Here is a 21,890-nt window from a genome sequence, read left to right as displayed (position 1 = left end):
AACACCCAATCAGAACAGAAAAAAAAAATCCCCCCCAAACGAGGATACTTCAAGAGGCCTCTAGAACAACATCAAGCATACCAACATTTGCATTACAGGGGTAACAGAAGGAGAAGAGAGATAGCAAGGAACTGAAAACCTATTTGAAGAAATAATGACGGAAAACTTCCCTAACCTGGCAAAGAGAATACATATACAAATCCAGGAAACTCAGACAGTCCCAAACAAGATGAATTCAAAGAGGCCCACACCAGACACATCGTAATTAAAATGCAAAAGTTTAAAGACAAAGAGAGAATCTTAAAAGCAGCAAGAGAAAAGCAGTTAGTTGCCTACAAGGGAGCTCCCATAAGACTGTCAGCTGATTTCTCAACAGAAACTTTGCAGGCCAGAGGGACTGGAATGAAATAATCAAAGTGATGAAAAGCAAGAACCTACAACCAAGACTACTCTACCAAGCTAAATTATCATTTAGAATCAAAGGACAGATAAAGAGCTTCCCAGACAGGAAAAAGCTAAAGGAATTCATCACCACTAAACCAGTATACAAGAAATGTTAGAGGGACTACTTTAAAAAGGAGGAGGAAGAGGAAGAGGAGGAAGAGGAGGAGGAGAAGAAGAAGGAGAAAGAGAAGAAGGAGAAGGAGGACAAGGAGAAGGAGAAGAAGGAGAAGGAGAAGAAAGAGAAGAACAAGAAGAAAAGGATCAACTATATGAATAATAACATGGCAATAACTATATATCTATCAACAATTACTTTCTTTTTTTTTTTTAATTTTCAAGATACTATTTATTCATAGCACAAACACTGTAGTGAAGAAGTCAATAGCACAAAAAAAGTAAAAGAATCTTATTGATGAAATGTGTTATCCCACTAAAATGAACCAGTCTTCTTTGAAAAATTGCCAATTCTAAGTCTGAGGATGGGTAGGGAAAGTATAAGAAGAGTCTAGATTATGCTGTTGTCAGAAATAGAAGAAATGTTTCAAAATTATTTGGACAAATCAGAAGGACAAAGGAGGAAGCTTAGATTTAAAATTGTTCACATTTGAGTTTGCTTGAAGATCACAACAAATGCCATTTTTCACTTTACAAAAAGAAAAGATGGTAATGAGTTGTAAAACTTGGGGCAAAAAAAGAAACTCATGAATCCATAGTGATGGTCAAGAAAGGAAAGCAGGGAAGGCAGGGGAAGGGTGAAACCTCTCCTCTACAGGAGATGGCCAGCTAATAAATGCAGAAAGAATCTTAAAATTAGAAAATATGATTGTCTGACCAATAATACAATTCATTCAGACTAGGATCATGTGTGGATGCCAAAATGACTGGATGAAAGTAACAATTACTTTCAATGTAAATGGATTAAATGCTCCAATCAAAAGATAGGGTAGCTGAATGGATAAGAAAACAAAACTCTTACATAGGCTTCCTACAAGAGACTCACTTCAGGTTGAAAGTCACACAGAGACTGAAAGTAGAGGGAAAAAGAATTTCATGAAAATGGAAACAAAGAAAGTGGACTTTAAAAGAAAGGCTATACAGAGAGTTAGGGGGAGCAGGATGGTAGATGAGGGTAAAGGGGATCAAATATATGGTGATGGAAGGAGAACTGACTCTGCGTGGTGAACACACAATGTGATTTATAGAGGATGTAATACAGAATTGTATACCTGAAATCTATGTAACTTTACTAACAATTGTCACCCCAATAAACTTTAATAATAAAAAAAGATAATCACACACACACAAAAAGGCTACAGCAAGAAATAAAGAAGGACCCAGCAATCCCACTTCTGGGTATTTATCTGAAGAAACCCAAAACGCTACATCGAGGGGATGTGTGCATCCATCTGCTCATTGCAGCATTGTTTACAATGGCCAAGATGTGGAGGCAGCCTGGGTGTCCGTTTATGGAAAAAATGGAAAAAGAGGAGGTGGTACATATACACAATACTCAGCCATAAAAAACAATGAAATCTTGCCATCTGCAACAACATGGATGGACCTAGAGGGTATTATGCTGAGTGGGGTAAGTCAAATGCTATATGATTTCACTTACATGTGGAATCTATAGAACAAAATAAACAAATGAACCAGAATAAACAAATGAAACAGATGAACCAAAATAAACAGATGAAACAGAAACAAACTCATAGATACAGACTATTTCGATGGTTGCCAGATGGGAAGGTGGTTGGGGGAGTGGGTGAAAAGTTGGAAGGTTTTAAGAAGTACAAATTAGTAGTTACAAAATAGTCACGGGGATATAAAATATAGCAAGGAATGTAGTCAGTAATATTGTAATAACTATGTATAGTGTCAGGCAGGTACTAGATTTATTGGGGTGATCACTTCATAAGTTATATAAATGTATAAATACTATGTTGTAAACTTGAAACTAATATAACACTGTATGAGGTGTGATTATTAAATACAGTGAATGTTTAAATACAAAAGTTTATTACAGTAAAATACGCATCGCTATTAATTCCCCTCAAAATACTCTGCCTGGCTTCGAACACACTTACCCCATCATTCTTGCCACTTTCTGAAGCAGTTCTGGAAGTCCTCTTTCATGAGTATCTTTAGTTGTGCTGTCGTGGCTGCCATGATGTCCTGAATCAATTCAAAATGTTTTCCTTTCATGGTCATTTTGACTTTGGGAAAGAGCCAGAAGTCACAGGGTGCCAGATCCAGTTAATACCGTGGATGAGGACACACCATAATATTTTTGACCGAAATTGCTCTACCAGGAGTGATATGTGACACGAAACTTTCATGTTGTGATCAGAAAATACGCTGAATGCTGCTGCCAAGCGCCACGCAACGGAAAGTCGGGGATCTTCAATAAGGGAAGCGGTGCGTTGAAACTTAGTAACAGTGTGTGATAAGTTTCAACTTGTTTGGTGCAGTCAGTCAGGTGTGAGCTATGGTTGAGAGAAGGTGTGTTTTAAAGTGTGCCATAAATCATCCTCCATTGTGACAATGCTCCGTGTCACACATCACAACTGGTATATGGCAATTTCTATCAAATAAAAACATTACGGTGTGTCCTCATTCACCTTATTCACTGGATTTGGCACCGTGAGACTTCTGGCTCTTCCCCAAAGTCAAAATGATTCAGGACATCGAGGTAGCCATGACAGGGCAACTAAAGACACTCAAGAAAGAGGACTTCCAGAACTGTTTCAGAAAGTAGCAAGAACAATGGGATAAGTGTGTTTGAAGTGAGGAGGAATACTTTGAAGGGGATTAATGGCAATGTGTCTTTGAGCATAATCATTTTTTAGAAAATTTAAACATTCACTGTATTGTTTGAATCACACCTCATATGTCAACTGTAGTTGAAAAAAGTTATTACAAAATAGAATAAGTGTTATACATCTGGTCTTCTCTTTAAAAAAAGTTATGAAAAACATCTCATCAGAAAACATTTCTAGCTCTTTTGCAAAACCCCAGACTGCGTTATGTGAGTTGTTTATTATAAACAACATCCCTTTTATAAGGATCCATGTAATATCTCCTGGAGTTTGTTAGCAAAAATCATTTTTCCTAGTTATCAGCAATGAGAAACTTTTTAAGGAAACACATAAGCTTCAAATCGTGGGGGAATAAAATGTAATTCTTTTGTTAAAGAAAATTGTTAAGAGATCGCAATTGCCTATGCTGAATGTATTTCCAAAGCAGCACATTTGTAGTCAGAAAAGACTGAAATCCAATTAAGTGGAACCTTTCATTAAATGGAATGATGTGACATACACTGTTTTGAGAAAAAAAGTAAATAAATATGCAAAAATCAGACTCTGGGGGATCCAAGATAAAATTAGAAATGGTCCTTGTCTCCAAAGATATTAGCATAGTAGGGGAGTTAAAATATACAAATAAAATGACAAAACACAAAATGACAAGTAGTACTCCAGGTTTCCAGATTTTTAGAGAAATGACATTCAATAGAAGAATAAAGTAAGGTTTTATAAATAGGTGGCATAAACTGGGCTAAAAGGATAGATTTATTTTTCCTTCTTTTTTAATACTTACATCAAGAAAATCCACCAGTTTGCAATGTCGAGTTGAATGACATTTGTTAATTGTATATAATTGGGTAACCACTACAACAATGAAGAGAATACAGACTATTCCCTCACTCAAAAAAGTTCCCTTATGGGCGGCCGGTCAGCTCAGTTGGTTAGAACGTGGTGCTGATAACACCAAGGTTGCCGGTTGGATCCCCACATGGGCCACTGTAAGCTGTGCCCTCTTTAAAAAATATAATAATAATAAAATAAAATAAAAAACTAGGTGAGGAAAAAATTTTTTAAAAAAAGTTCCCTTATGCCCCTTTTTACTTGATCCTTTCCCCCAATTCCTGGTCCCAACAACTTGCTTTCAGTCATGTTAGCTATTCATTTTCTATAATTTCATATGAATGGAATCATAGAGTATATAGTATTTATGTTTGACTTGTCTCAGCATAAAGTTTTTGAGATTCATCCATGTTGTTCTGTGCAATATACTATATGTCTGTTTTTATTGTTAGTAGGATTCCTTGAACTGGATATACTACAATTTGTTTAGTCTCACACAACAGTTTTTGGTTATTATGAATAATGCTGTTATAAACATTTGGACACATTTCTGGGTGGGCATGTGTTTTCATTAAGCGGAACTGCTAGGTTGAATGGTGAGCACTGCCATACTCCTTTTCAAAGCAGATATACAAATTTGCATTCGCACTGGCAATGTCTTGATTATTCCAGGTGCTCTACAACTGTGTCAACACTTGGCTTTTTCGTTTTTAAACTTGCATTTGTGAGCTAACAAGTGATGTTGAGCATCTATCCATGCTTATTGACCATTCATGTACTGTGAGGTGTCTGTTCAAATCATTTGTTCATTTTAAAATTGAGTTGTTTGTCTTTTTGAATTATAAAAGTTATTTATGTATTCTGGATACAAGCCCTTTATTAGGTATATATGTGGTAAATGTTCTTTACAAAGCTTGCCTTTGGCTTGCTTTTTGTTCTCTAAAGTGCCTTACACAAAGCAAGTTTCTAATTCTGATAAAGTACATTTTATTAATATTTTCTTTCAGTTTGTGCTTCTGACATTGTTTTTAAGAAATATTTGCCTGACCCATGTTACAAAAATTATCTATGGTTTCTTCTAGAAGTTTAGTAGCTTTAACTTTTACATTTAGGAGGGTGTTTTTGTTTTTGTTTTTTTGAGTCAAAATTTATGTATACTTTGAAATAAGGTTAAGGTTCATTTCAGCCCATACAGATGTTCACTTGTTTCAACTCTATTTGTTGAAAAGACTATCTCTTCTACATTGAATTAAATTGGCATTTTTATTTTAAAAATCAGTTTATCATATATGTGTCACACATATATGTGTGATCACATATCTTTGTACTCTCTATAATGTTCCATTGATCTATGTGTCTATTCGTTTGTCAATATCAAACTGCCTTTTCCATTGATCTATTTCTCTCTATACTGTACCACACTGTCTTGATTATTGTGGGCTGTAAGTGCTGAAATTAAATAGTGTGAGTCTTCCAACTTCATTCTTTTTTGCAACATTGTTTCAGCTGTTCAAGTCCCACTGCCTTTCAACATAAATTTTAGAATCTGCTTGTCAATTAGATCATCTATTTGAGGCATCTATTCTTGTGTAACGTAGGCATTTCCCTCTAGATACCACTTTGGCTGCATCCATTAAATGTCAGTATATGGTATTTTTAGTATCAGTTTAAAATATTTTCAAATTCCTTTTGTAATTTCTTCTTTGACTCAATGCTCATTTTAAAGTGTTTTTCTCATAATCTTATTGTTGATTTTTAAGTTAATTTCATTGTGGCCAGAGAACAAACTGTACGGTTCCAATCTTTCTGAATATGAGATTTGTTTTTTGGCAGAGGTGGTAGTTTATTTTGGTAAACATACCATATGTACTCGACAAGAATGTCTATTCTGCCATTGTTTGGTATAATTTTCTATCGATGACAATTAAGGCTAGATGGCTGACAGTGCTCTTCAGATAACCTATGGGTTTGTGGGATTTTTTTGTCTAGTTCCATCAATTGATGAAAGGATGGTGTTAAAATCAACTATGATTGTGAAATTGTCTAGTTTGGCCTATATTCTGTCAATTTTTGCTTCATGTATTTTGAAGCACTGCTATTGTATACAAACATATTTGTTTGTTATGTGTTCTTGTTGAATTCCAGTTTAATTGTTCTGTTAGATTTTGAGCTACTATATTTTGTATTATTTTTATAATAGTTGTCCCTAGGGGTTACGATATATATCCTAAGTTTTCACAGTTCATTTATAGTTAATAATGAACTATTTCACATATAAAATGTTTGCAATCATATAGGCCCATATGTCCCCAAACATACATCATAAGCCCCATAAGATAATGTAATTTTAGTTTTCAATAATTACACAGTATAAAAAGACATTAAGGGGAAAAAGGAAAAGAAACAAGGAACTCTTTTATGTATGCCCAGATGTTTAGAACGTCTGATGTTCATTATCTTCAGCCTAAAGAACTTCCTTTAGCATTTCTTATAGTGCAAGTTCCTTGGTAACAAAGTCTCTGTTTTCTTTTATCTAAATACGTATTTTGCCTTCATTCTTTTTTAAAGTTGATGTATAATTGACATTATAGTAGTTTCAGGTGTACAATATAATGATTTGTATTTGTGTATATTGCAAAATCATTACAGCAGTTACAGCTTTCAGTTTTGAGCAATATTTTTGGTGGGTATAGAATTCTAGATTGACAGTCTATTTTCTTTCAGTACTTTAAAAATGATATGCTACTCTCTTTGTGTGGTTTCTGAGGAGAAGACAACTATTAAATGCCATGTATCAGATCTTTGTTTGAGGCTTTGTTCATTTCCCCCCAATCTTCCTTTTTTCTGTTTTTGTCTTAATTAGTATTGATCTGTTTGAGATCAATTACTCTTGTCCACTCAGCTGTTAAGTCCATCCAGTGAATTTTTCACTGCAGAAATAGTACTTTTCAGTTCTAGAACATTTGGTCTTTTGTTTCTATTTATCTGCCAAGACTATTTCTCTGCTAAGATTTTTATGCATTGAAAATGTTTTGTTTTACTTAACTGACAAGAATTATAATAGCTGTTTTATATCCCTTATATGTTAATTCCAATGCCTGACTCATCTTGAAATTGGAATCAATAGATTATCTTTTCAATTGAGAATGTGTTCAATTTTCTTGGTTCCTTATACATTCAGTAATTTTTGACTGTATCCTGAGTTGTGGAGACGCTGGACTCTGTTATTTTTCTCTAGTGAGTATTGTTTCTTTCGTTTTATTAGATAATTTTGTGGGACGAGTTTCTAACTGCAAACTTTTCTTTTCTTTTCTTGTGCAGCACATCTTTTTAGCTGGGCGAGTCTGAGTCTATTCTGGACAGGTATGGTTAGTAGAGATGTAGGCAGACAAAAATCTGGGGCTCTTCTGTCTGGTTCTTTCCTTTGCAAGCCAGTCTCTTCAGCATTCCCAGTTTCTCTTTTCTGGTTCACTAGACCAGAAAGAGTACAGGTTTTTTCATGTCTGCACCATTGCCACCCACGTCACTCTGCACAGACTGCACTTATTCCCTGGATGAATGGGACTTAATCAGATAGATCCTTGTCTCCCGCCTCCAAGTGTATGTGGATTATGTCTGAGGGTAGCATGGAGAAAAAGTGTAGCGCATACTGGGCTGTTTGAGGAAAGGTACGAAGGTAAGAATGCATATAAACTGTGAGACTCAATGAGATGAGAAATAATGTTGTGTAATGTTAAATTAGGATTAAATCATGTAAATTGTTGAATGCCAAGAAGACCTAAGAGAATGGCCAATGAAATACATATTTTAAGCCGAAGGATGATACAATCATGTCTGTATATTAAATTAAGATTAATCTGTCTGTACTATTTAAAAGGAATCACAACATGGAGAATGACTGGAGGTAGGGAGACTAGTAAGGTAGCAGTAGTGCAGGTGGGAAGTGACCAGGCTAGTGGCAGAGGGGATAGAAAGGAAGGAATGAAAGTGAGATGACTTAGCAATTCTTCAATAATCTGAATTATCACAAAAAGGTTACATTTTACTGTTATTAGGCAGGGAGTATACCTTTTCATTATTTATTTAATAGTGAGGACTGTTGTAAAAGAAAATCAATGTAAAATTATTTCTTTAGACATATGATCCTGGTTCATCTGGTGACTGACAGATAATTACAGACTGTAGTTATATCTGCTGTGGTTTGAGATACCATGCAGTAGGTATCCTTTAATCAGGTTATGTATCTGAAATTAAAACTCCCCTTATTTCCCAAACCTACTTCCCAGCAGGGTGTACAGCTCCATTAAAGCAAGCATAATTATAGGACTATCCATACTACCATCTCATCAATACACTTATATGCAAAGAGTCTGGACTGGAAAAGTACTAAACCTCTTTTTGATTGAAATACTGAAAAAACTAAAATGACTTTCAAGCTATCATTACCACAAGGAAAAAAAATCCAACTAAAACAATACATAGCATTTAAAAAGTACTATTCATCTTCAGAGTACTTTACCCCCATTAACTAATTAAGACTGAAATCAGTGGATCTACTATAGTAATATATACCAAAATTCATTTATTAATAAGCAATACTTTAATGTTACTATAATTGTCAATTTTCTTTTTGACTTATGTACAAACTTTTTTCTTATAGATTGAGAAAAGGATGTAGACATCAACATATCCTCCCTCTTCCACAAAAATAATAAACATATTTACAGATGTTAGCAATTTAAGCATAATAAAAGCAAAATACAACTGGGACCTTTATTTTTCAAAAGGGGGAGAGAGAGAAAAAATGGCCAAGATTAACTAATAGGAAAAAGGGTAAAAGTAGTGCTCTTTAGTGAAAAGGAAGACAGTTGAAATTCTTCATGAGAAATTCTGATAACAGATAACCAAGATTTTGGTAAAATCTGTTTGGTTTTAGAGAGGTGATCAAGAAAAATATAATATGCATTGAGATTTGTTGCTATTATGATGTCTATTCAGAAGCTTCAATGTAGCAGAACAAATGTAATGTCTTTAAAAAGTTTAAATTCTGTTGCTTATTACCACCTAAAGTATGTTACTTAAATAGGGAATACTTCCCTTTTGTTAATGTATGACAGAGTTGATGGATATATAAGAAATTTACCTGAGGCATATCAGCAAAAATAATTATGGTGTTGCCGATATGCTACTTCACTAAATTCACCGAAATTCAAATGAAAACAACATCGTAAAACCAGTTAATCATCTGGGAAAAAATGTCCATGCCTAGCTATTGGTTAGGCTGTGGGGTACTCTACACACCACTAAGGAGAGTACAAAAAAAGTACAAGTTTTCTTAAGGGCGATAAGGCATGTGAGGTGTGATAAAAAATATGGTGAATGTTTACATTAAAAAAAGAAAATTTATTATAGTAAAAGACACATTGCCATTAATCCCCCTCAAAATACTACCACTCGCTTCGAACACACTCATCCCATCATTCTTACCACTTTCTGAAGCAGTTCTGGAAGTCCTCTTTCGGGAGTGTCTTTAGTTGTGCTATTGTGAGAGCCTCGATGTCCTGAATTATTTTGATTTTAGGGAAGAGGCAGAAGTCACATGGTGCCAGATCTGGTGAATAAGGTGGATGAGGAAACACTGTAATGTTTTCATTTGACAGAAATTGCCGTGTACCAGAAGCAATGTGTGACAAGGAACATTGTCATGATGGAGTATGAAGTAAAGATACTCATGAAAGAGGACTTCTAGAACTGTATTAATTTTTAAAATTTAAACATTCACCATATTTTTTGATCGCACCTCACATATAAAACATAAAAAGAAACAAAAATAAAAACAAAGTACATTAAAAATTTACATGGCTTTTGCTCTTGTACTTAACGTCTAAGAATTTATCTTAAAGGAAAACAATGCTATGCTCAGTGATTAATCCATATGCACAAATAATTTTTTTACAGGATGTTCAGTATCAGTACAGTACTATTTATAAGAAGGAAATGAGACAACCTAAGTGTCCCATAATAGGTGATTAATAAATTAAGACAGTACAGCAATATGACAGAATATTATAGTTATTGAAATGGAGATGGTTAGCTAATGAAATTGAAAAATGTTCATAAAATATAACTAGGTTTAAAAATTATAAAAACCACATACAGAGTACTCCTCGTACTGCTAAAAACAATGCACATAAAACCCAATAAGAGATTGAGACTCATAAATAACAAAATGTTAAATGAAAATGTATATGCTCCAAATCTTCGACGAGCATATTTCATTTAACATTTATTACTTTCTTAATTAGAAGAAAAATTACATAATGTTACTAAACACCAGCCACCTCTGCCCTTACCCACATGCAATGTACTCTAGCTATTCTAGCCCAGACAGTTCCACAGAAACCTTCCGCTGTTACTGCCAAATGCGTCTGAACTCTATCACACAGTCAGTCACCTACGAGGGATTACATCAAACTTTTATGAATTTGGGCACCCAAATTACCACCCTCTGTTGCAGACCAATCCTAAAGTAAGACTACATGTGTCCTAGGCAAGGTTTATTCTCTGGATGTGAAAGGCTAGTCAACCAGGTTTATACAAAATGTCTTCATCATTTGTGAGCAACCAGATGGTTGGTGACATGCACAGATATTTTGAAACATAGGCTTGCTGGTTTCAGTTAGCTTTGAAGTGGGACAAATGACAGTGAGAAGCTATAATGCTAGCCAAGGGGTGCTGAGAGAGTCTTTTCTTACAGATGAATGCCTCATCAACTAGAGTCCTGGTGACATAACAGAGCTAACAGGCTCTCCTGGACTGCATGTGCTGGTGGAAAGAATCTCTGGTATGAAGCACCCAACTGGGCAAACATTTCATGCCCCAGGTAAGGAAATCAGCTCATGTAAATGAGGAAGGGGAATGTAAAATCCAGTACTTCCTATATGCTTGTGTTTCAGAAGGCATGAGGTTTTGTGAGGGACTGGGGAAGCACAAAAAAACACTTGTGTGGTAAGCCACAGTCATTCTGGGCTAAATCACAAGCTCTGTCTGCAAAGATTAGTAACTGAACAGTACTGGCTTCTTGATGCTTGGCAGGCGATGCCACTTTTATGTCACGCTCCTCAAGGTGCCAGCTGTGTAGTTCCTGATGAGTCTCCTCCATACTACAGTGAGAAAAAGGAAACAAAAGACTCCTTGGAATGCCACCCTTTGGGCATATCTTGACCTCAAAAATCCAGATAAAGTCAGGATAGAAAGGAATTAATTCCCTTATTCAAAATAAGGTTAAGAATCTAAAATTTAATCTCTGTTGTGAATCACAGGGATTCTAATGGTCATCCAAAAAAGTTATTTGACTCCGTCACCCAACGAAATCAAACGAATAATTTTTTAAAATATATGAAGTAAAAGTTTTAAAAACATACCGTGTTTCCCCTAAAATAAGATTGGGTCTTATATTAATCTTTGCTCTATTAGTGCTTATTTTCAGAGGATGTCTTATTATTTTCATGTACAACAATCTACACTTACTCAAATACAGTCATGTCATCTTCTTCTGGAACATGGTCATAATGTATTAAATGCATCTGTCTGGCTGATATCTTAACTGGGGCTTATTTTTGGGGTAGGTCTTATTTTCGGGGAAACACGGTCATTTTAACCTTCAATTTTCTTTCATAGAAAACAATCCAAACTTTTTTCTTCTTGTTAGCTAGCTACATTGGTAATAAAATGCCTGATGTTAAGAAATTAAATAGATTGTAACATTTGTTTCATCCCATTCAGTGACTGGGATATTTACTATTAATTACTAAACGCCTATTACACAGTAGGTAACTGTACCAGGTGCTTCATAGGCATTCTTGCTAATCACTAACTAGCCCAATGACCAAATGAAGGTAAGTACTTTTATTTTACAGAATAATGAAAAGAAAGTAAGTACCCTGACCAAGGTCATGCAGTCCAGGTCCTACTCCAAAATGCATGCTTCTTCCATATAACCATAATTAAATGGGAAGACCTCTGTTAGTCAACTGATCTCAGTGATTCAACTTTTTTGCAAGCAGAACAATGAAAAACTTCTCTGGGACATACCACTATGATCCCGATACAAAGCATTGAGCTTCCACTAATAAAGGTGCATGTCTTCCCATACAATGTTCTTTGTTATAGAATAAATAAGCATGATACAATAGTTGGAAGTGTCAAAATAAAGGGCAAACAGCTAATTTTATAGGCAGAAAGGCAAACACAGGAGGAGCTACAGGTAATGAGACCAAGTAGACTGTAGATGAAAAAAAAGGCCACATACTAAAGCTGACGAGCTCAGGGGAGGCCTGCATGGCAGGCCCTACAAATTCAGAGACTGAAATTAACCACACAGGATGGTGTGAACATAAAATTCCTAACTAAAAGTGAGTCATGGCAGGTAGTCACATCCTTGGCCTGTAGCTTCCTTGACAAAGGTCAATCTTCACCTTAAATGAGCCTGTCTGTTGTCTTTTTGCATCTAAGATAATATATCCTTGGAATGTCAGAGTCAACCTTCTTCCAGACCCCTCAGGGCACAGCCCATCCCACACCAGAGCAGGAAACTATAAAATCCCTCATTGTTATCTTGTTCCCCAAATACCACCTCTCTGTGCTGTAAAATGCTATTAACTATCCTGTGCCCACCAATGTAAAAGAAGTATCTGTCTCTCCAATTTACTTTTCTCCAATCCCAGAGATTTCCCTGCTTTACTTTCTCCCAGCCCCTTAATCTACCACCACTGGATTTCATGTAACCCTCATCCTCTGATTCTAATGTATAAAATAAGCTGCAAATCGCCACTTTTCTGGAACTTTTTCTCAGTCTGTTGAGATTTTGCTTCCTGGCAACTGTTACCACTTTGGCTCAAATAAACTCTCATAAGTTTTCTCTTAGACTGGGTGTTTTCTCGTTGACATTACTTGGCATAGTTGGCAGGATTCCAAAAGCCCACCCAGGACCACCCTGCAGACCAATATTTGGTGCCAGGTACGAGCAGGGGCCCATTGTGCCCCACCGGCTCCCTGCTTCTCATCGGGTGAACTTGGGTGATTTTTCCTTGGAATTCTGGATCCCCCCGTTTAAGGTAGGAGGCCCTGACTTTATTTGAGCTGTTTTTTTTTTTTTTCCTTTTTTAAATCCTCGAGGTGGCCTTAAAGGTTAAGGGTAGAGATAACCCAGGTTAAGGAAATGAGTTGAGATGACTAAAGGACAGGAGAAAAAATGGGTGGCTGGTTGTTAATTTTGGCTTTTCAATTGGAATTGCTTACTGTCAGTCTGAACAAAACCTTTTACTGGATAAATGAGAGTCTGAACTTGTTCAACTCCAAAGATAAGGGGTATTTACTCCCTCCAGCCTGAATTTCGGGTATTCTTAGGTGACTAAGAATCTCTGCAGAGGTGTTTGAGGGGACTCCTCAAAACGTGCAGTGGCCCCATAGGGAATTCCAACACAACTGTAATTAAATATTTGAATTGTCCCGGGACGTGCACATAAAGGCTGGTTACCTAGCACTGAGTCCTCATGGTTGTACTAGACAGCCAGGGAGAGAAACCAAGTCACATAAGAGGGTTGAAGTGACTCGAGAGGTGACAGCCCATTGGAGCTCCATCCATCAGACTTCAACCCACTATACAATATTTCTATATATTTGTTCAGACTCTGCAGATCTCAGAAAACTAAAAATTAACATGGGAAATGGTGCCTCCAAGGCCGACAAGTTCCCAGACCCCCGCCCGTTAATGCTCCTGCAGATGTACAGTTCCTAGGAGTCTTGCAAGTACTTACAGACATGGAAAGATTTATCTAGAAGTGATATCAACTTAAGATGGCCAAATGGAGCTCTTATAGCATTGAATTTTTTGTGTGCACAATTAGAAAAAGCTGTCTTAAAAATCAAACTGAACAAAATAGGAGGCTTACTTCAATTGGCAAATAGGAAGAAGCCTCTGGAATGGTACACAGAGACGTTCTTCTCTCCAGGAAGTTAGTAAGAAAGTTTAAGAGCCTGTCTCTGAACTAAAGGTTTCCGAAGCTGCTCAATGCCAACACCCCCTTTTCCCTTCTTCTCCAACTGCCCCACTGTGTGGTTTATTTGTCTGGATTTACTCTCTTTTCTTCTTTCTCTCTCTCTTCTTTAGGCCTCTATGCAGCTCCCTACTGACCTAGGGGACACTCAATAGAAAACCAGACCAGGATAGACTAGGTTAAAAACAACAAAAGAACAAGACAAACAAATGAGAAACAGAAACTCACAGACACAGACAATAGTTTAGTGGTTACCAGAGGGTAAGGGGGGTGGGGGGTGGGAGATGAGGGTAAGGGGGATCAAATATATGGTGATGGAAGGAGAACTGACTCTGGGTGGTGAACACACAATGGGATTTATAGATGATGTATTACAGAATTGTACACCTGAAATCTATGCAATTTTACTAACAATTGTCACCCCAATAAATTAAAAAAAAAACAAAAAACCAGAAATTCTGGCAACTCCCTTTAGAGAAAAGCCTGTCTCAGGCAGAGGAGAAGCAGCAATTGTATACAAATAGAGCTAAGGCATCTACTAAAGATTCTTCGAACCTCTCCGGGACCCACAACGGAATTTGAATTAACTGTTAGAAGATACGATTGTGCCTATTCTGACCTATTGCAATTAGTGCACCTACCAGTTTCTGAGAGCAAAGCAATAGGATTATTAAATAAGGTTTGCTAGAAAAAGACTGTAGAGAAATTTGCTTTTATTGTAGAACATCAGTCACCTTAAGGATTGTAGAAAACTGAAATGGGATTTAGAAAAAGAAAAGGAACAGAAGCAAGCATAGGGCTGCTCTAGGGACTATGAGAAGGTATTTCCCCTTCCTAGGAACACTTCAGGAGAAATTTAAATCACCATAAAAGGGGGAACTATTACATTGGTGCAAAAGTAATTGTGATTTAATAGGTTGAAAATAAATGCAAAAACGACAATTACTTTTGCACCAACCTAATACAAGGCCCTTGTGTGTGGATACCTGGGCTACTTTATCTGTTAATACTACCTGATTAAGTTGCCCTCTCCCTTGGAGAAAAGCTTCTGTACAAATGGTAGGACATCTAATCAACCAACGTCTGTTTAAATCAGAACCTATTCCCTTCCAACTAGGCAATGTTAAGGGGCAACATATATTTTTACTAGTCAAATCTGCCCAAACTCACCTAATAGGTTAAGACTGTCTAACCAATGATGCCCACATATCCTCCCAGAAGGTGAAATGTATTCAGAACTAAATGAATCAGATTGGACAAATAATGGTTTTAAAAGAAACTACATGAGAGGAAGCTAGTCTTGAGAGTGTCTGAATGTTTATTGCAGGATATTTCAACACAACTTTAGGCTTTTTCTGGTACAGATATTGGCAAGATTAAGTCAGCCACTCCTATTAAAATAACTATTGGTAATACTTTGCCTTTACCTAATATTAGCCAACATCCTTTGAGGTCCAATGGACTAGTTGGAATTAGTCCATTATACAAGATTACCTTAAAAGGGGGCCTTATAATTCCATGCACGAGTCCCTGTAATTCTTCTATCCTTCCAGTAAAGAAACCCAATGGGAAAGAGATTTGCACAGGATCTCAGAGCTATACAGATATCCTGTGGTTCCAAACCCACATACCCTATTACCAACTATTTTTGCATGTATTGCCAATATTTTTCAATGATAGATTCATGTAGTGCCTTTTTCAGCATTACTGTAAAAAATAAAAAATAGGGACAGGAAATATCTCTTTGCTTTTCCACCTGGGAAGATCAGAGTTTAGTTGGACAGTAATGCCCCAGGGGTATACAGAGAGTCTCACCTATTTCTCTCAGATACTAAAAGCTGATTTGAATGATGATGAATTTCCCAGAAATTCTACTTTAATCCAATATGCGGATGATTTACTTATATGCTCTAAAATATATTAGATTCCCAAGAGGACACAATTTACTTACTACAATAGCTAGCCATTAAGGGACATAGGGCCTCAAAGGACAAGCTTTGATTCTGTTTACACCAAGTAAAATACTTTGGTTATTTAATAACTAAAGATAGGCTACTAATTAACCGTGAAAGACTTGGAGGAATAATATCCTTTCCACTTCCAGGAAGAAAAGCAAACAGCTTCAAGGATTCCTGGGTCTGACTAGATGCTGTCACTATTAGGTTACAAATTTTTCATTAATGGCCCAGCTTCTTTATCTTATTAAAATCAGATCAGTTTGATTCAATCAATGGAACCCTGAAGGAAAACAAGCTGAAGAAGCTCTAGACAATTAAACTGGGTAGTTGAGGGCTCTCTCCCTGCATGACAGCCGTCTCTGCCCCAGTCATGTTATACAAGCAAACAGAAGAGACAGTTATAGGCGCTCCTTTATGTTACTCATTCTGTTGAATCCTTACTGAACTCTCATCACACTTAACACTTCTGTCAGCTGACCAGTTTCTTATAAAGCACTCTTGCTTTCTGCTCCTAATACTACTTTAAGTCAATGTAACTGTCTGACCCAGTAACTTTGTTACCCTCTTTACAGGATGAAGACGTCCACAACTGTCTTTTGCTTACTGACCACCTTCTTGTTCTTAGGAATGGTTTACAGAAAACACTTACTGATAATGCTGACTCTTATCTGAGAGATAAACAGAGACATTACCAAGCTGGATATACAGTAACCTCAGTGTCCCAATGGACAGCTGCAGGAGAAGAAAAGAAAATATAGCAACAAAAAGGGGGAACCTTTGTCCTAAATAGATATAGCTTAGAACTAATCTTACCTATAGGGGTTCCATTACCTACACTTCAACATGTACATGGGCTAACACATGGGGGTCTTGGAAAGATGATTTCATGGAGTAAAGAATATTATTGGAAACCTCCTAGTGTAGAAGCAGATGTTCATAAAGTGTAGAGCAGAGGTTCCATCTGTCTACAACGTAATGCTGGAAAATCACTCCATGGACGCCAAGGACAGTTCCCATTTCCTTTAGGACCATTTGAGGTAATTGATTTTATCCAAATGCCACCATCTCAAGGATACAAATATGTGTTAATCATGATTTGTATGTTGTCTCAATGGGTTGAGACATTCCCTTGCAGGAGCAACAGCCTTAATGGTAGGGAAGTTAATAATAATAACAATAATAATAATAATAATCCCCAATTGGGGCATTTCCTGTGAGTTACATAGTAACCAAGGGACTCACTTCACTGAGCCAATGACACAACCTGTTTGTTATATTTGGCTTATTTTACAGTATTTCATTGTGCTTATCACTCCTGTCCTCTGAATTGGTGGAAGGTACAAATGGTAAATTAAAACTCAACTAGGTAAATTTTCAGAAGCTTTTCATCTCCCTTGGCCAGAAGCTTATAATCTCCTTATAGTGCTTCTCAACCTGAGATATACTCTTTTGGTAAACACAGGCTTTCTCTTCATTAGTCACTGCTCACCCTATGCGAAGGGACGTGTGAACCAACCTTTCTAAAAGGAGACATTCTACATTATTATCAAGGTCTTATCAACCAGCTTAATGAAAGTAATAAATTAGTAACTGATTCACATCAGTGTGCTGCTGGGAGAGGAAGACTTCAAAGACCACGACTCACAAGCAGGAGATTTTGTCCACTGGACAAGACGTCAGTTAAAGATTCTCCAACCTTGTTGGATGGGACTTATCAGTGGAAACCAAAGACTCCTCAAGGACGAGAAGCCGCCGACATCATGGATAGACAGCTATCCCAAGACATTGCGAAGGCGAGTATACCTACATAATTGATATTAAACTTAAAATAATCATTTGTTTGTCTTTACCTGCCTGCTAATTATATTAGTCATAATGATAATTATACTTGTTCTTTAGGCTTTTCTTAAACTCTGCATATATATGTGTATATGTATGTGTGTGTATATATATATATATATATATATATATATACACACACACACATAGATGCAAAATACAGAAAAGTGAGACAGACAGCACAACTTGGATCATGATAGCTTATAGGTTAGAAATGGCCCAATGTCTTTTTTGGTTTGTTTTTTTACTTACATATATATATATATATATATATATATATATATATACACACATATACACATATACACATATACACACACACATATATATAGCCCAACTGCAAATAATTGCTGAAGGTGTATAAAATAACTTTTATATTATCAACAATACTATTTTTATGGTATATATATATGTAAGTTATACATATATGGTGTAAGTTACACTATATATATATGGTGTAATATATATTTTTTATGGTATATATATGTATATGTATATATGGTATATATATATGTAACTTTTATATTATCAACAAGACTATTTTTATGGTTTTGAAATTTAGAAGGAAAGTTATTGTAGAAAGAAGGGATGTGTGTGTATTTTTGAAAGAAGTTAAAAGGAAGTATTTTGTCCTAGTAAGTTGATTATTTCTGAATGAGGAAAAGGAGGCAAACTGAAAAGAACAAGTGAAGTTGTAGGTTAGTGAAAAGAATATTGAAAAAGAAATTTTATATATAAATATCAGAACCCAATTATGCTTACCCCCTAACTCAACAAAGTAACTACTAACTATATTAACTCAGATAGAAGCTGAAGTGGACATATTTTTTTAAAAAATGGCCCTCTACAATGGCTGCTGAGGCACAAAAAATTTATTTATGAAACTCTTACTGTCCTCCTGGCCTCTAGAAATTTTTAGGTAGTAATTGTAACTTACACCATTGTATTCTTATAGCCTTGGCTCCTATTAGACTTTAACGTTACAGTTCCCAGTTGTACAACCAGCCAAAATAAGACTGACAGTGAATGCCACGTGAGTGCTTCCAATGGACAGTAGACAGGCCATGTTAAAATAATGACGACAACAACAACAACAGCAGTAAATGGGAACCCAGCTCATGGTTAGGCTGTGAAGAAGCACACGGTCTGCGCTTACACTGTAAGTAAATGTTATACTAGATGCAAAATACAGAAAAGTGAGACAGACAGCACAACTTGGATCATGATAGCTTATAGGTTAGAAATGACCCAACGTCTTTCTTGGTTTGTTTTTTTACTTACTGAACACCCATAAGACCTGACTGCCTCCCATTTACCTGCCTTTCCATATTGGGAAAAAAAAAAAAATTTGGCCTTGACTGCCATCCAAGGTTATGGTCTTGCCCCATCCCCAATGGTCCAAAATTCAGCATGACAAGTGCTGACACACATTTCTGGGAATCTTCCTAGCACTGTGGGACCACACTATCCAACCAAAAGGTTGGTCATCAATGCATCCTTTGGGTTGATTTATGACAAACGGGGTAAGTGTGGACAAAAAAGGGCCATATACTAAATCTGATGAGTTCAGGGGAGCCAGCATGGCAGGCCCTACAAACTCAGAGACTGAAATTAACCACATAGGGTGGTCTGAACATAGAAATTCCTAACAAAAACAAAGCATGGCCTGTAGTACCGTGTTTCCCCAAAAATAAGACCTAGCCAGATCATTAGCTCTAATGCGTCTTTCGGAGCAAAAATTAATATAAGACCCAGTCGTATTTTACTATAATATAAGACAGGGTCTTTATAATTTAATATAATTAATATAATAATATAATATAATATAATATAATATAATATAATATAATGTAATGTAATGTAATGTAATGTAATGTAATGTAATGTAATATAATATAATATAATACTGGGTCTTATATTACTTTTTGCTCCAAAAGACGCATTTGAGCTTTCTACCTAGGTCTTATTCTTGGGGAAACACAGTACATCCTTGGCCTGTAGTTTCCTTGACAAAGGTCAGTCTTTACCTTCAGTGAGCCAGTCTATTATCTTTTGGCATCTAAGATAACACACCCTTGAAATGTTAGAGTCATCCCTTTTCGCACAGAATCCCTCATTGTTATCCTTGTCCCAATTACCATCTCTATGTGCTGTAAAATGCTAACTCTTAGCTATCCTGTACCCACCTATGTAAAAGAAGTACCTGTTTCTCCAATTTACTTTTATCCAAGCCCAGAGATTTCCCCACTTTGCTTTCTCCCACCCCCTTAATCTACCACCAAGGATTTCATGTAACCCTTCTCCTTTGACTCTAATGTATAAAATAAGTTGCAAAGCCGCCATTTTCTGGAGTATTTTCTCAATCCATTGAGATTTTGCTTCCCAGCAATTGTCCTCAGTTTAGCTGAAATAAACTTTTACAAACTTTCTCTTAGGCTGGATGTTTTTTTTCCTAGACAAGAGTTTGCCACTCAGAATATGGTCCACTAGCCAGCAGCAATGGTATCAACTGTGAGCTTGTCAGAAATGCAGACCATCAGGCCCCACTCCAGACGGACTGACTCAGTCTGGTTTTAAAAAATTAGTATGTTTATGAAAGCTTGAGAAGCAATGATTTTAATTATAATTAAGCCAATGCTGACTAAATGGTGCTCAAAACTAGTCTAAAGAGGCAGAAATTATCCTACAGCCAACAATGCTTCCAGGAAAAAAAAGATATTTCCATGTGTTTCCATCATATGATTAATTCTCTAAATTGTGAATAGTAGCTTTTGTTTCACTTGCTAAGAGAACTTTTGCAGCAAACTGTGAAGTCATTATCCCATTCTTTCAATCCTAGCTGGGAAGAACTCAGTTTCACCTCTCACCTTTCACCCACTCATTCTTAACATACAAGTCTAAACAGAAACACAATAGCGCATCCCTATTCAGAGCTTGGCCTTATGGCCTTAGACTGATCAGGGCCAAAGGGCCAAGATATGATCTGCAGGGATTAAGTGCATTTATAAGCAAAAGCTGTCTTCTCCCAAATTCAAGGTTTTCCTTATGATTGTATATAGTAGTAAGCAATCTGGATATTACCCCACAAACCGCAGTTTTCTATATCAATAGTGGTCTCTAAGGCGGCGGTTAAAGGAAAGGACTTATTCATTTGTGCAGATGAAAGGCCTTGTAAGTATGCCCCCCTTCTCTCACATAGCCAGCCACTACCAAAGTTATTAACACTAGAGGGAAGAGTGGCAATGCATTTGACTGTAGAGAGAATACTTAAGTAAACCCATTAAGTAATTGACTGGTGATAAAATAAAATTATGATCATTGTCCTGTTATGTAAACTAAAACATGAAATTACTGATGGATCCCTCTTGTCACTGAAAACAGTAGCTTCGCCAGATAGTTAAAAACAATCTGCTCAAAGTATCTGACCAGATGACAATGAGTTATTTTTAAAGAGAAAACAGCCTCACCTGAGAGATTTTTAAAAAAACATATTTATTATATCGTTAAAATGTCCATAGTGCCTAAGGCAATATACAGATTCACCGCAATTCCTACCAAACTACCAAGGACGTTTTTCATAGAAATAGAACATATAATCCTAAAATTTATATGGCACCATAAAAGACTCCGGATAGCCTCAGCAATCTTGAGAAATAAGAACAAAGTGGGAGGTATAACGATACCTGACATCAAATTATACTACAAGGCTAAGTAAACAAAACAGCATGGTACTGGCATAAAAACAGACACATAGATCAATGGAACAGAATAGAGAGTCCAGAAATAAATCCATGCCTATATGGCCATTTAATCTATGACAATGAAAGCAAGAATGTACGGTGGGGTAAAGACAGTCTATTCAATAAATGGTGCTGGGAAACCTGGACAGACACATGCAAAAAGATGAAGCTGGATCACCTCCTTACACCATATACAAGAATAAATTCAAA

General features: G+C 36.3%; 1 protein-coding gene across 14 annotated transcripts in view; it reads right to left on the bottom strand.

Moving 5' to 3' along the window:
- PEAK1 (pseudopodium enriched atypical kinase 1) overlaps nt 1-21,890 on the bottom strand; it is a 348,119-nt gene that overhangs the window by 126,094 nt on the left and 200,135 nt on the right. Inside the window, exon 1 of one of the 14 annotated variants that reach the window (XM_074328319.1) lies at nt 9,573-9,696. The exons of the other annotated variants lie outside the window; for them this stretch is intronic. The gene's annotated coding sequence lies outside the window, so the exon portion shown is untranslated. Of the gene's footprint in view, nt 1-9,572; nt 9,697-21,890 lie in introns of those variants that run through there. 14 annotated transcript variants of the gene reach the window in all.

This window comes from Rhinolophus sinicus, linkage group LG03, assembly GCF_036562045.2.
Source record: "Rhinolophus sinicus isolate RSC01 linkage group LG03, ASM3656204v1, whole genome shotgun sequence".
NCBI lineage: Eukaryota > Metazoa > Chordata > Mammalia > Chiroptera > Rhinolophidae > Rhinolophus > Rhinolophus sinicus.
This window is presented reverse-complemented; position numbering and strand designations above follow the sequence as displayed.